We start from the raw sequence: 12,549 nt of genomic DNA, 5'->3' as shown, positions 1-12,549 counted from the left end.
CCCGAGAGAAGAAACTCGGTGACTGTGGACTGATTTCTTATACCCATTCTCCTGTGGAAATCTGTGGAGGTCAAAGAGGAAAGAGTCCAGTTAGACAGGCAGAGACCCAGCTCCATTCCATTCCTGATTCCAGGTTCTCCATCCTTATTATACCTGTTCTGGGCCTCCATTGAGCATAGGTTTTTTTACTCACCAGGAAATGAGAACTTTTTTTAAACAGTCCACAAGTTTGTGTCTACCTATAGGTTTTAGGAACCGTGCATGAACTTTTACATCTTGTATAGTATCTCAAATTATTTAAGCAAAGTATAAAACATTTAATTCTAAATCAGATATATAAATAATGATGGAGAAAATGACTGAGGCTTGGTAATGAAAATTTGCTGACGATGTGCCTAAGGAAAAGGGTGTTGACTGAGAGAATACTTTGAGGCCCCTGCTTCCGGGATTTCAACAGAGGTGTTTCTTCGTAAGGCTGGTAATGACTACCGGCTAAGGTTTCTGAGCGTGTTCACCAGACTCTTTCTGGGGCTGTGGTAATTGGTACTCATGATGTGCATGTCCTGTGATTTCAAACATGCAGTGTTAAATAAGTTTCTTAACTGGAGGATATTTCAGAATCACCTAAACTCTACAACTGAATATTTGAAACTTGGTGATTGACTCCTCCTCCCACTTAAAAAAAATTGTAGTATTATATGGCTCAGAACAGTTTAGAAAACTGAGTTTTCACTCCTAAATGTTCTCTAATTCAATCTAATCATGAACTGGCTTTCTTATCAAAGCTTAGTCTTCCTAAACTTTTGTAAAGCTGGAAGGTAGAACAGCAGGGTCTCACATGCTTCTGATCTATGTGTCTCTGATCATTTTCTGGGTTAGACTGACCTCGCTCACCAGGCAACTGAGCAGGATTTAACACACTGCCCCCAGTGCTGCCCCTTTTGGCAAAACAAACAACCCAGGCATTTGTGTTCCCACAGGAGGCTCCTGAGTGACACTTCCCCTTCTCATCCAGAATTCCCCACGGAGAGGACAGAAGTGGCACATGTGGGAGCTGCCTGTTCTGGCTTCAATTAGACTTTATTTCTGACCATTCAGACCTTTCCTTCTTCTTTTATCATTTTTGCAGCCTTGGATGCTCAGTTTCCTCTCTGTGCTCTCTCTCAAGTGTACCATAGGTTACAAAGAGCCCTTCTCAGACCTCTGCTTCAGCTAATTCACAACCTGCCGGCCAGGGTCTACCTGTTTCAGCGTTTTCAAGATCTGTCCATTTCTTCCTACTTCCACTCAGTTTCTGCTCTATTAGGGCACACTTCTTTGCACCAAAGGATTTCTCTGTGATGTAGATGCTGCTTCTTGGTTTATAACTAAGACACGTCTTAACACTGGAACAAGTTGTGAGCAAGTTCTGAGCAAGTTCCCATTCTAATGAACGCTTGATTTTTTTTTTAAAATCTGATCATCTTTATATATCCAGGATTGAAGACAGAGGGACCGTATGCAAAAGAGAGATTGTTTCATTGTGCTTTGCTGTTCTGACACACTCGGGGTCCTCTTTTCTCTTCATCCCGTGCCAAAGAGCACACAGAGGTGTAGTCTAGTCAAGGAGACCACAGAGATAAAACAACTCAGTCTTCAAGAAGACCATGTACTTACCATTAAACACTCTTCATGTGTGCTTCCAATGTGTTCTTAGTGTGTCACAAACTATCTGTTCTCACTGAGTTCTAAGTGAGAACTTTACCCAATTTCTTTTGTCTGTTTGCTCATGTTCTGTACCTGTCTGACTTTTATCTAAGTCAGCTACTTTTTCCTGCTTCCTAAACAAGCCTGTGTGGTAAGCTCATGCTGCTTGACATGCTGGCCACCAACTGACCCCACCATCATCACTAGGAGGACGTGAAATACATGATGTCATGTCCTAACCCACAGCACTAATCAGAACCTGTGATTTAACCATATCTGATCGCATTGTATATGTCCATGGAAGCGCTATTGGGTTATTCTCTTTAAGAGCTGAAATCTCTTCATGTCCTTATTTTCTACTTTGAATCTCTCTGTTTTCCCTATGCCTGAAATCACTATATAAGCATATAAAACTTATTTTTGAAAACATCAAGAAGAGCTTCTTGGGTGATTCTGAAGACTCCGTGATTACAGCAGTGTAATATACCTGTCTTTATATAAAATTCAGTTGTATGAAGAAATGATATACATGTTGTATTCATTGTATTTTAGCACACATAAAAACTGAACAATGCTAACTGTTATCTATTTTATTCAACTATTTACAGGTAGTTTCTACTAGGTTAGGAATAAATTTTTATTTTACAATTTTGGTTACTCTTCAGATTATCTGCTTCAGGCCTCATGTAATATAGCTACTCAAAGGAATTTAACATTTAAAAGGTGTTTTATCATATTTCCGTACACCATAATGTATTATTAAAATATTAGCAATTAAAATAGTTTTACAAAGGTGCAATCTTGAACACCACTGCTCAATAGAAATTCAATACAGGTAATTGGTTAACTTCAAGTATTCTAGAAGTCCATTTATAAAACATAAAAACAAACAGTGGAAACTTATATCCATGTTGGTGGAAACTTATATCCATGTTATAGTTAATTTACCTAGTAAGGGCAAGTAATTTCATTTTAACAAGTGATGATATCAAAATTATCATTTGGTGATTTACATTATATTTTAATTAAATCTTTGGAATTATTTAATGCTATAGCACTTTTGAAATGAAAGAAAGCACATTCCAAGTGCTCAGAAACCAGGTGCTACATCTACGTGTGTAACCACACAGTGAACAGCATGGGCACAGAACAGTTGTTTTCTCTGAGTCGGACTTAATTGTCAGTTCTCAGTTTCCTCTTTTAAAAAATGTTTATTATTCAATTTTTTAATGAGGTGTCATTGTCTACATCTGCGGCATATTTTCACACTATAGGATTTCTCTCTTCAGTTGTCGTCTCATTAGCTTTCCCTCCCACCAAAGCACTCAGCCCTCCACCACAGTCCAATGTGCCCTCTCCTCCACCTCCCCTGGGCCTTCCCTTTCATTTGTGTGTACCTCAGATCTATGGCTTGCTTTCAAGGGTTTGTTTAAAAGTTTTTCTTTGTCCCTTTGGTTTCTCTGTATCTCACATTGTCACCATCTGGTATTTATCTGTCACCATTGGGTTTATTTGCTTAGCAGAATCCCTTCTAGCTCCATCCATGTCAGTGTTCCTTTCCTTAAGGAAGAAAAAATTAGCACAAATGTGGCAGAAAGAAATATAAATCACAATATTTAATTTCAACGCAGAATCTAAGAATTACAGTATAACATTTGACACATCTGAGTTTCTGCGAGTCATGTTTTAATCAGTAAAAAATAAACACTGCAAAGGATTATTGTACAAAGGAAGACGGTTAAGTGTGAACACAATTTATGCATTGCAAAGTCTGCATAAATATATTAGTAATGTTTTAATTCTATTTTCGGGGCTGGTGATTTCACAGATTAATCTACAGATTAGCTTCTAGGGCCCTTTGACAAGGTGAGTGGACAAGGCACACATTCTGGATGGACATCCAGGGCCTGCTCCCTCTAGCCCAAGCTCAGTGACCTGAAAACACACAGAAGCCTTTGTGCTCATGTAGACAGAGTTGTTTTAGAGCCTGTTTTAACACCTCCACAATATGGGCATCATACCTCTGAAACTCACCTTCCCCTTCTGAAGACTTAGCTGAGGATCACTTCTCTTAGCCTCATCATATTGGAGATAAAGATGGATTGATTAGACCATTTCATCCTTTAGTGGCTAAACATTCACAAGTGATGAGAGTCAGGTTTAAGTGAAACTCTGACTTCTCAGTTTAAGTATTTTATGTCTGAAAATATAAATATGACTAATTCCCAAAGGTTTCTTATCTCCTGAGGCTTAGCGGGTTGTGTCGTTAGAAGAATGGTAATTTCTGCTCTTTTAAGCTATTTTATTATTTTTTAAGATAACATTTTCTTCATTTATTTTTTATTAAATGTTCTTTTCTTATACTGTTATTTTTGTACAATATTACATTTCTCTGCTCATGTGTAGTCCCCATAAATCTCTCACCACCCTGTCACTCGTGATCCATCACATCGCCCCTTGTGCTCTTCCCCTGTTTTGATCCGTCTCCCTCCTCCTGCCCGGCTGTATACCTCAGATCTATAGTTTATCTGCAAGTTTTGTTTCTCTATTTTTTTTTTTGCCCCTTTGTCCAGTTCCCCAATATTCCTCCTATAAATGAAACCATTTGATATTTTTCTTTTTCCTTCTGATGTATCTCACTGATAATAATCCCTTCTATTGATAGTTCCATCTATGTTGCTACTCAGAGTATGAATATATCTTTTTTGATTGCTGATTAATACCATTGTGTACCATATCTTCTTGATTCAGACATCTGTTTTTGGGCATTTAAGTTGTTTCCATATAGCTATTATAATTCTAGTGCTGGAATAAACATAAGCGTGAAGGTTTTCTTTTCAAATTAATGTATTTGTGTCCTTTTGGTAGATTCCTAGAAGTGGAATCACTGGATCATATGGCAGCTCCATTTCTAGTAATTTGAGGAATCTCCACACAGCTTTCCTAGTGGATGGATCCATTTGCATTCCCACCAGCAGTGTAAGAAGGTTCCTCTTCTCAACATCGTCTTCAGCATTTGTTTTCAGTTTTTTTTTAAATACATGCCATTCTCACTAATGTGAGGTGTTATCTCAATGTGTTTTTATTTGCCTTTTCCTGACTATCAGTGATGTTGAACATCTTTGTTGGCCATTTGCATTTCCTTTTAGGAGGAATGTCATTTTGGTTCTTCTGCCCCTTGTTTGGGTTGTTTGCTTTGTTTTTACTGAGTTGAGTAAGCTCTTTGTAGATCTTTGATATCATGCCTTGTGAGTGGTGTGACATGCAAGTATTTTTCTCTCAATCTATGGGTTGTTTCTTTGTTTTGGTTATTATGCCTGTTGCTATACAGAAGATTTTTAGTTTGATGCAGTCCCAGCTGTGTATCTTTTTCTTTATGTTTAGTGCTCCTTGAGATCAGTCCTCAAAGGTGTTTTTGAGATGTATGTTGTGGAGTGTTGTGCCTATATTTTCTTTTATGTATTTTATGGTTTCAGATCTTACATTCAGGTGTTTTATTCGTTTTGAGTTAATCTTTGTGTATGGTATGAGGTAATAATCTAGTTTCATTCCTTTGCATGTAGTGGTCCTATTTCCCCAGCACCATTTATTGAAGAGACAGTCCTTGTTCCATTGTATAGTTTTTGCTAATTTGTCATAGATTAGTTGGACATGTGTGTGTGGTTTTATTTTTGGATTTTCAGTTTGAGTCCATTGGTTCTGTGTGTCTGTTTTTGTTCCAGTACTGTGTTATTTTAATTATTATGGCTTTGTAGTATAATTTCAAGTCTGGCTGTGTAATAGCTGAATTTTTCTTTTTTAGTCAGGAGAGCTTTGGTTATTAGATTTTTTTGTGATTCCATATGAATTTCAGCAATATTTGTTCCATTTCTTTGAAGAATGCCATTGAAATTTTTATTGGAATTGCATTGAATCTCTAAATTGCTTTTGTTAGACTGGCCATTTTGATACTGCTAATTCTTCCAATCCATGAACAGGGAATGTTTTTCCATATCTTTGTGCCTTCTATTTCTTTTAACACTGTTTTGTAATTTTCTTTGGATAGGTCTTATACCTCCTTTGTTAGATATAAACCCTGGTATTTAGTTCTTTTCTTTCTTTTTTTTTGGGGGGGGGGTAAGTGTAAATGGCATGGTCTTCTTGATTTTGTTTTCTTTAGACTTATTGTTTGCCTATACAAGGACTATTAATTTTTATGTGTTGATTTTGTAACCTGCTATTTACTAAAGTAGTTTATTTTTTAATTAGTTTTCTGTGGAGTTTTAGGGTTCTCTACTTGTATGATCCATAACATTTGCAAGTATTTTTACTTCTTTCCCTAATTAAATTCTTTGTATATCTTTCTATTGTTTAATTGATATAGGTAGGACTTACAGTATTATGTCAAAAAGCAGTGGTAAGAGTGGACATCCTTGTCTTCTTTTAGATCTCAGTGGGAAGGCTTTTAGTTTTTCATCATTAACAATGGCATTAGTCCCAGTCAGGCCAGAGGCACAAGCCAGGCACTCTAACATAGTCTGGGTCTTGGGTAGGGGCTCACAGTATACCTCTGCATGGCCTTGACCACAGGGTCTATAGGTCTTGGGGGTCACAGAGGAGCCGCCTCAGTTTTGACTTCCACCTTAATAAGATTAGTGCAAGACACCTATCATTCAGGCACTCCAGCTGCAGACTTTCAAGAGACAAGAGGGACACATCAAATCACTGGGTATAGTCATTGCCTGGGGCAGACTTAAATAGAGCATGGTTGGCTTCATGAGAAACAGGACACGTGAGACAAGCTGGTGTGTCAACCTATCACATGAACTCTGCCTACAACATCTCCAAGGGGCAGGGGAACCAGCCCCTGGTCCAGAGATGCATGCAACATGAGTGAGGCTTCCTCCTTTTTCAACTGGGGAAGAAAACATCAGAGATGTGACTGGGGACAGAGATCAGGAGTGGGCACCAAGAAAGGAAACGAAAGGAGCTAGACCAATCACCTGCTGGAGTCTGTCCCCATTAGGGAACTTTTCTGCTTTAATTAGCAGGGAGGAGGATTACCAATAGCCAGAATTATGACTCAGAAGCAGTATCATATGACAGTCACTAGAATGGATAGTACAACCAGTGTGAGTAAGGACACACAGAATCCACAGATCACTCTGGTCTGGAGAAAACTGGACAGTCTCCTATAACTCAGGAAGTTCCAGAATCAAGATGTCTGCAGAACTACGCAGTATACCTGACCTACAGGAGGATTTTGGATAGCTCTGCCTTGCTACCTACCTCACAGTGCCTCCTGGGGATCTGAGCAGCTTGGTCTGCTGTGGTCCTGGAGCCCAGTCCTTGCCCAGGAAAAGAACAAGGTTTCAGGAAAAAGACAATGCCCATGGGCCAATCATCCATCTATATCTTGTAACTGTGGGGGATTGGGTATGATAGGAGTGTAGGCGAGAGAAACAGGGGAACCAGGTGGTGCTATGTGGGTGTGTTATTGATAGGAAGGCTGCCCCTAAGGGGCAAAATAATTTTAGAAAGATGACTCATGATGTAAGAAAATACAAATAAATAAATATAAGAAGAATGTTATTAGCTATATGTTTGTCATATATGGCTTTTATTATGTTAAGGTATGTTCCTTCTATCCCAAGAATTTTCAGGGCCTTCATCATAAACATAGGTTGAACTTTATCAAATGCTTTCTCAGTATCTATTGATCTGATCATACATTTTTAATTTTTCTTTTTGTTAATGTTATAGACTACATTATTGACTTTCAGATCTTGTGTCACTGGAGTAAATCCCACTTGGTCCACAATGTATTGTCCTTTGGGTGCATTGCTGGGTTCAGTTTGCAAGGATTTTATTGAGGATTTTTGCATCTGTGTTCATTAGGGAGATTGGTCTATAGTTTTATTTTTGTGTGTGTTGTCTTTGTTTGGTTTTGGTATGAATGTAATTTGGACTTCATAAAATGTATTTGGTAGTAATATTCTTTCTTGATTTCTTGAAAGAGTTTTTGTAGAATAGATATCAGTTCATCTTTGAAGGTTTGGTAGAGCTCAATTGTGAAACCAGAAAACCCTGGGATTTTGGTTTGGGGAAGGGCTTTGATTACTGTTTGAATTTCACTGCTTGTAATTGGTTTGTTTAGGAGTTCTACTTGTTCATTCAGCTTTGGATGCTTGTCTAGTTCTAAGAACTTGTCTATCTCTTCTAGACTGTTGAACTTGGTTGCATAGAAATATTCACGGTAACCTCTAACTATCCTCTGGATTTCTGCTGTGTCTGTTGTCCTTTTTTACTTCTGATCCTATTTGTATGAGTTTTCTCCCTTTTTCTTTGTGAGCCTGGCTAGAAGTTTGTCTATTTTGTTATTTTTTTCAAAGAACCAGCCTTTAGTTCCATTGGTCTTTTAGATTTTCTTTTTAATTTCTTTTTCATTTATCTCTGCTGACGTAGGCACTATTTGTGTTTGATCCCAGTTGCTAGTAGAAAGGTACTCAGTGAAGAGACCACTTAGCTCCATATTGCTTGAGAGATGGTAGAGTGTAGAGTCATAATGCTTAAAGTGTCATGTCTGCTAAGAGGCAGAGTGAGGAAAGAAATCTAGGGATAATTCACAGTATGGTCCATGCTTTTCTTCCCTATATGTTGAGAGAGGTAAAGTTACCTTTTAAGGTCCTTCTGGGTGGTTTGGTATATATATCACTAAATTTGAAACGCAAACTCAGATTTTGGAGGAAGGTCTTTACCCAGCATTGAAGCCAGTGCTACTGCCTCAAATAAAAAAATACTACTCTTTGTTTCACTTGATGCTCCAATAATTATGCATCAGACTCAAAAAATTGACATAGACATTCAGGTAATTCATGAAGGAAGTCTCAAAAGTAAAGATCTAGTTGAGGAAACCTTAGAGTAGGGGTTTGCATCAAAGAAGCTGCACCTGGTGGAAAGGGCCTAGGAGGCCAAGAAGCATCCCAGAAAAGTCCACACTATGTCCTGCTGCCAGCAGGATCACTGGAATGGGTCTTAACTCACTGTGCCGAGGGTGGTTGGCAAAAACAGGCACTCCCCCTTTCAGGTTCTGTTTCTGAAATTCTACTGTTGGATAAAAGCAACTTAAGTGTCAAAAGCATTCCTGAGACCTACATACTCACAATGATTGGGACTACCTTCAGCAAAATGCCATCACCCAGTCCTGCACATCAGGGTGCCCATTCTGAAGGCCTGCACCTCAGGTGACATCCTGTTGAAAAGGAACAGAAAAGCCAGTGGCCTGAGGAGGCATGTGAAGGGAACAGAAGGCATAGAAGGGGAACGCCCACTTCTCTGTATGCCCAAGGTTCACACAGACCTGTTGTGCTTTTCCCTTCAGCCAGATGCCTGGCATGGTTGTTTCAGCTGCAGGGGTCATGATGGAGTGTGACCTTGAGTTTGCATCTGTTGGGCAGGAATCTGACTAACTCGGCTCTCAGCTTAAATCTATATATCCTCAATCTTCATCTGCCATGATTTTAGTATTTTTGTCATTTTTTTTCCTAAAAAAAAAAAAAACAGCTTCTACTTTCTGTTCTCTATCATTTTACTGAAAATATCCAAAATCACCATTAACACTGCATGTCTGAAATCAGGTTCTGCTGCGTTTGCTTTCCCTGTAGCTTTGTCCTTGCTCAGTCTCTCTTCAAAACTCCAGACTCATTTTATTTCCTCAGCAGTATTTATACTCCTTTATTAAAAAAAAAATCCCTCTACTTAAAATGAGGTATTATTTTGTTTGCAACATTCTGTATGATCCAGGGGGTTAGGTTCTCCCAAGGTGCATGCCACCAAACATTTGCATCTCTTTACCTCCTTAATCTAACTTCCTTGTTTCTCACCATGAATGTTGGTGCTCTCCAGAATTTTCTTCTCTATCTCTTGTCACAGTATGCACAATATCACTCAGGCCAGGGATCCAACTCCTGAGGATCCTTATCCTAAGCATAAAAACAAAATATATTTCTATTATAAGCAAGAACATAAAAGGCATCAATTGGAGTCTTCTGGGTTATCACCAGACACAGAAAACATAAAAGCTTACGGGCAATTTTCATGTTTGGTGGGTTCTTAGCTCTGCACTGAAAATTACAACTGTAGGACAAGAACATACCAAAGTTGAAATGAGAGAAAAATTTCAGAAATAGGGAAGTGTTAGAATGAGGCTCTACTGTTACAGTGCGTCGAAAGATCTGGGCATAAACCAGTGGCAGATATCTCTTCATTGGTGCTGGGCATGGGCTAACAGACAGCTCAGCCCTGGTCAACAGGCAGTCAGAAGAAGGAGACAAATGCATGACAGAAGGTTCGTGTAAGCAATCCTGACACCAGACTGGCCTGGTTATTGGAGTAGTGAAGAGTGAGATTTATGTTCTCTGTTCCATAGGCTATGTCATCTCCTGCTGTTGTCAGTAAAAAAGTTTACATCTGATCCTAAAACCACTAAAAGTTTACATCTGATCCTTCTTCTGAGGACTAGTCAAATTAGAGAGGAGACATGTGAGAAATTGATGGTAGGTCAGCTTGAAGTTCTCACAGTGCATATATCAAGCAGTGAGATTCAGGCCACCATTTAGGTTCCCTGTGGGCCTTCATCTGTTTATCAATAGGAATCTTAATTTCTAAATTTTTATTTTAATTTCATCAATATGTATCACCCGAGGCATCACACTTTATATTACCCTTCAATTTTATTATTTCGGTCAGAAATGTATATTGAGATTCTCTCCTTGGTGGTGTAACAGGTTTAGCACAGTGTTACGAAGCTGGCCACACCTCTTCAGCACAAGTTCTGTCCCCGGCCAGGGAGCTGACCCACATGGTGCAGAGTCCTCTCTTGTCTCACTTGCAGTTCCCTCAGCAGTCAATCTGCCTGTTCTGCTCCCCACTCTGACTCTGGTGAATCCTCTCACTGCCCCTGCACCTCTGGCCTGTACCCCAGTTCTATATGCATAAGTAAATAACTCTTCAAAAAAAGAGAAATGTATCTTGACTTCCTTCATTTTCTTTTATGTCCTATTGCTATAACATTATATTAGCCCTATCTAGTGATAATGATCAGAAGTATTCTCTTTGTTTCCAATATGGGATAGTTTTTTTTTCACCCATCAGGTACTCAAACATACACAAAATATACATATACACACACTATATAGTTTCTCAGTATATAGAAGACATAATGCCAGTGTAAAACCGATGACATCATTCTGCTTTTGAAGCATACTAGTAGCTTCTCCATGAGAATAAAGTCATTCTCACATGATCTGGCATGTGCCTTCTTCCTGAGCCTCATTTGGTACTTTTTTCTTCTCTTTCAGGAGTTTTTAACCATAATGCCCATTTATTGAATATGGCCATGTGTGTTCCATCCTTAGGACTCTTCCTGATTGTGCCCTTCTGTGTTTGAATACCAGTGCTCTTTTCTTTGGTTATATTTCCCTAAATGTCTCTTCTTTAGCAATTTATCTAGTGTTTCCCTTAGTCCCTGACAACTATATGCCTTATTTTTGGAAAGCATTTATTTGTAATTACCATGCTTCTTTATTTAATTATTTCTGTAATATATGCCTCTACCCCATCCACCATTGATCAGTAGAAACCTTGTTCATCTTATTCACTTAATTCCAGACCTTCGAAGATTGCCTAGCATGTTATATCCATAATAAGCATATGAAGAGAATGAGTTAATTGGCATGCTTTTGACTCTGTATGCAGTGCATTATTTTGGTTTATTATATAAGCATTACTTCTTAAAAACATGAACCTTTTCTTTAGGTTTAATTCAAAATATATGTAGAAGAATCTGAAATCATGGAGTTTAGCTCCTGGATTAAATGCCAACTCAGAAAACTTATGCAGAAAGTTGTAATAGTGCACATGTATGATCATACAAGAAAAACCCAAGGTTTTTAGATAAAAATGTATAAATATCATATACTGATTTGGATATTTTTAGTGTAATCCTCTTATCACCAGGAAACAAACACTGGAATCCTATTAGCTTAGCCCTTTGCTGGATCTTTTCACTGATTCTTGATTGAGATAATGTTGACCTTTCTTCAATAAAACCTTAAAAGAACAGTGGAAACTTGCTTTCAACTAATTGTGAAGTGGTGGTGATGATTTCAGTCTCATGCTTAGTATTGCCTATCCACATTTCTGTAAGAGAGGATCTCTCCTTTTTTAGTAAGTTATGTAAAAGATGACCTCATCAACAGGAATTTGGTGTAGCTTTTTTTTTCCAGATGTGTATTTCTTATTAATATTGACCTACTTTGGGAAATGAAATAGAAATATGATAGTCAATTGAGAATGTAACTAACTTTAAAATTTGGTATTTACACTGTCATACTTTTTTTTTTTTTACATTTTATTTATCTAATTATGTGTGGTCATATCAACTATAGTATAAAATTTCAGATATTGAGAATTAAGCCTGCATATAGCTTTATCAATAACTACATCTGTATTTCACCTCACTTCAAATTATTTTTAAAAAGTCAGGATATAAATACATACATGTATATCATTATGATATGTGACTACTCTTCTTTTTAAAGATTTATTTTATTTATGTATACAAAACTGGGGTACAGACCAGAGGTGCAGGGGCGGTAAGAGGATTCATCAGAGAGAGTGGGAAACAGAATAGGCATATTGATGAAGTACACTGCTGAGGGAAGCAGTGGGTGAGACAGGAGAGGTCTGCTGTGCCATGTGGGTCACCTTCCTGGTGGGTATTGAACTGCTGAAGTGGCTGCATCTAGCTTCATAGTGTTGTGCTTTAACCTGTTGCACCACCAGGGAGGGACCCCACATGAGTAACTCTTAAAGGCATATTAG

This window comes from Condylura cristata, unplaced genomic scaffold, assembly GCF_000260355.1.
Source record: "Condylura cristata isolate star-nosed mole 26May11 unplaced genomic scaffold, ConCri1.0 scaffold00025, whole genome shotgun sequence".
Lineage (NCBI taxonomy): Eukaryota > Metazoa > Chordata > Mammalia > Eulipotyphla > Talpidae > Condylura > Condylura cristata.
The sequence above is the reverse complement of the archived record's forward strand: the minus strand, read 5'-3'. Positions refer to the sequence as shown.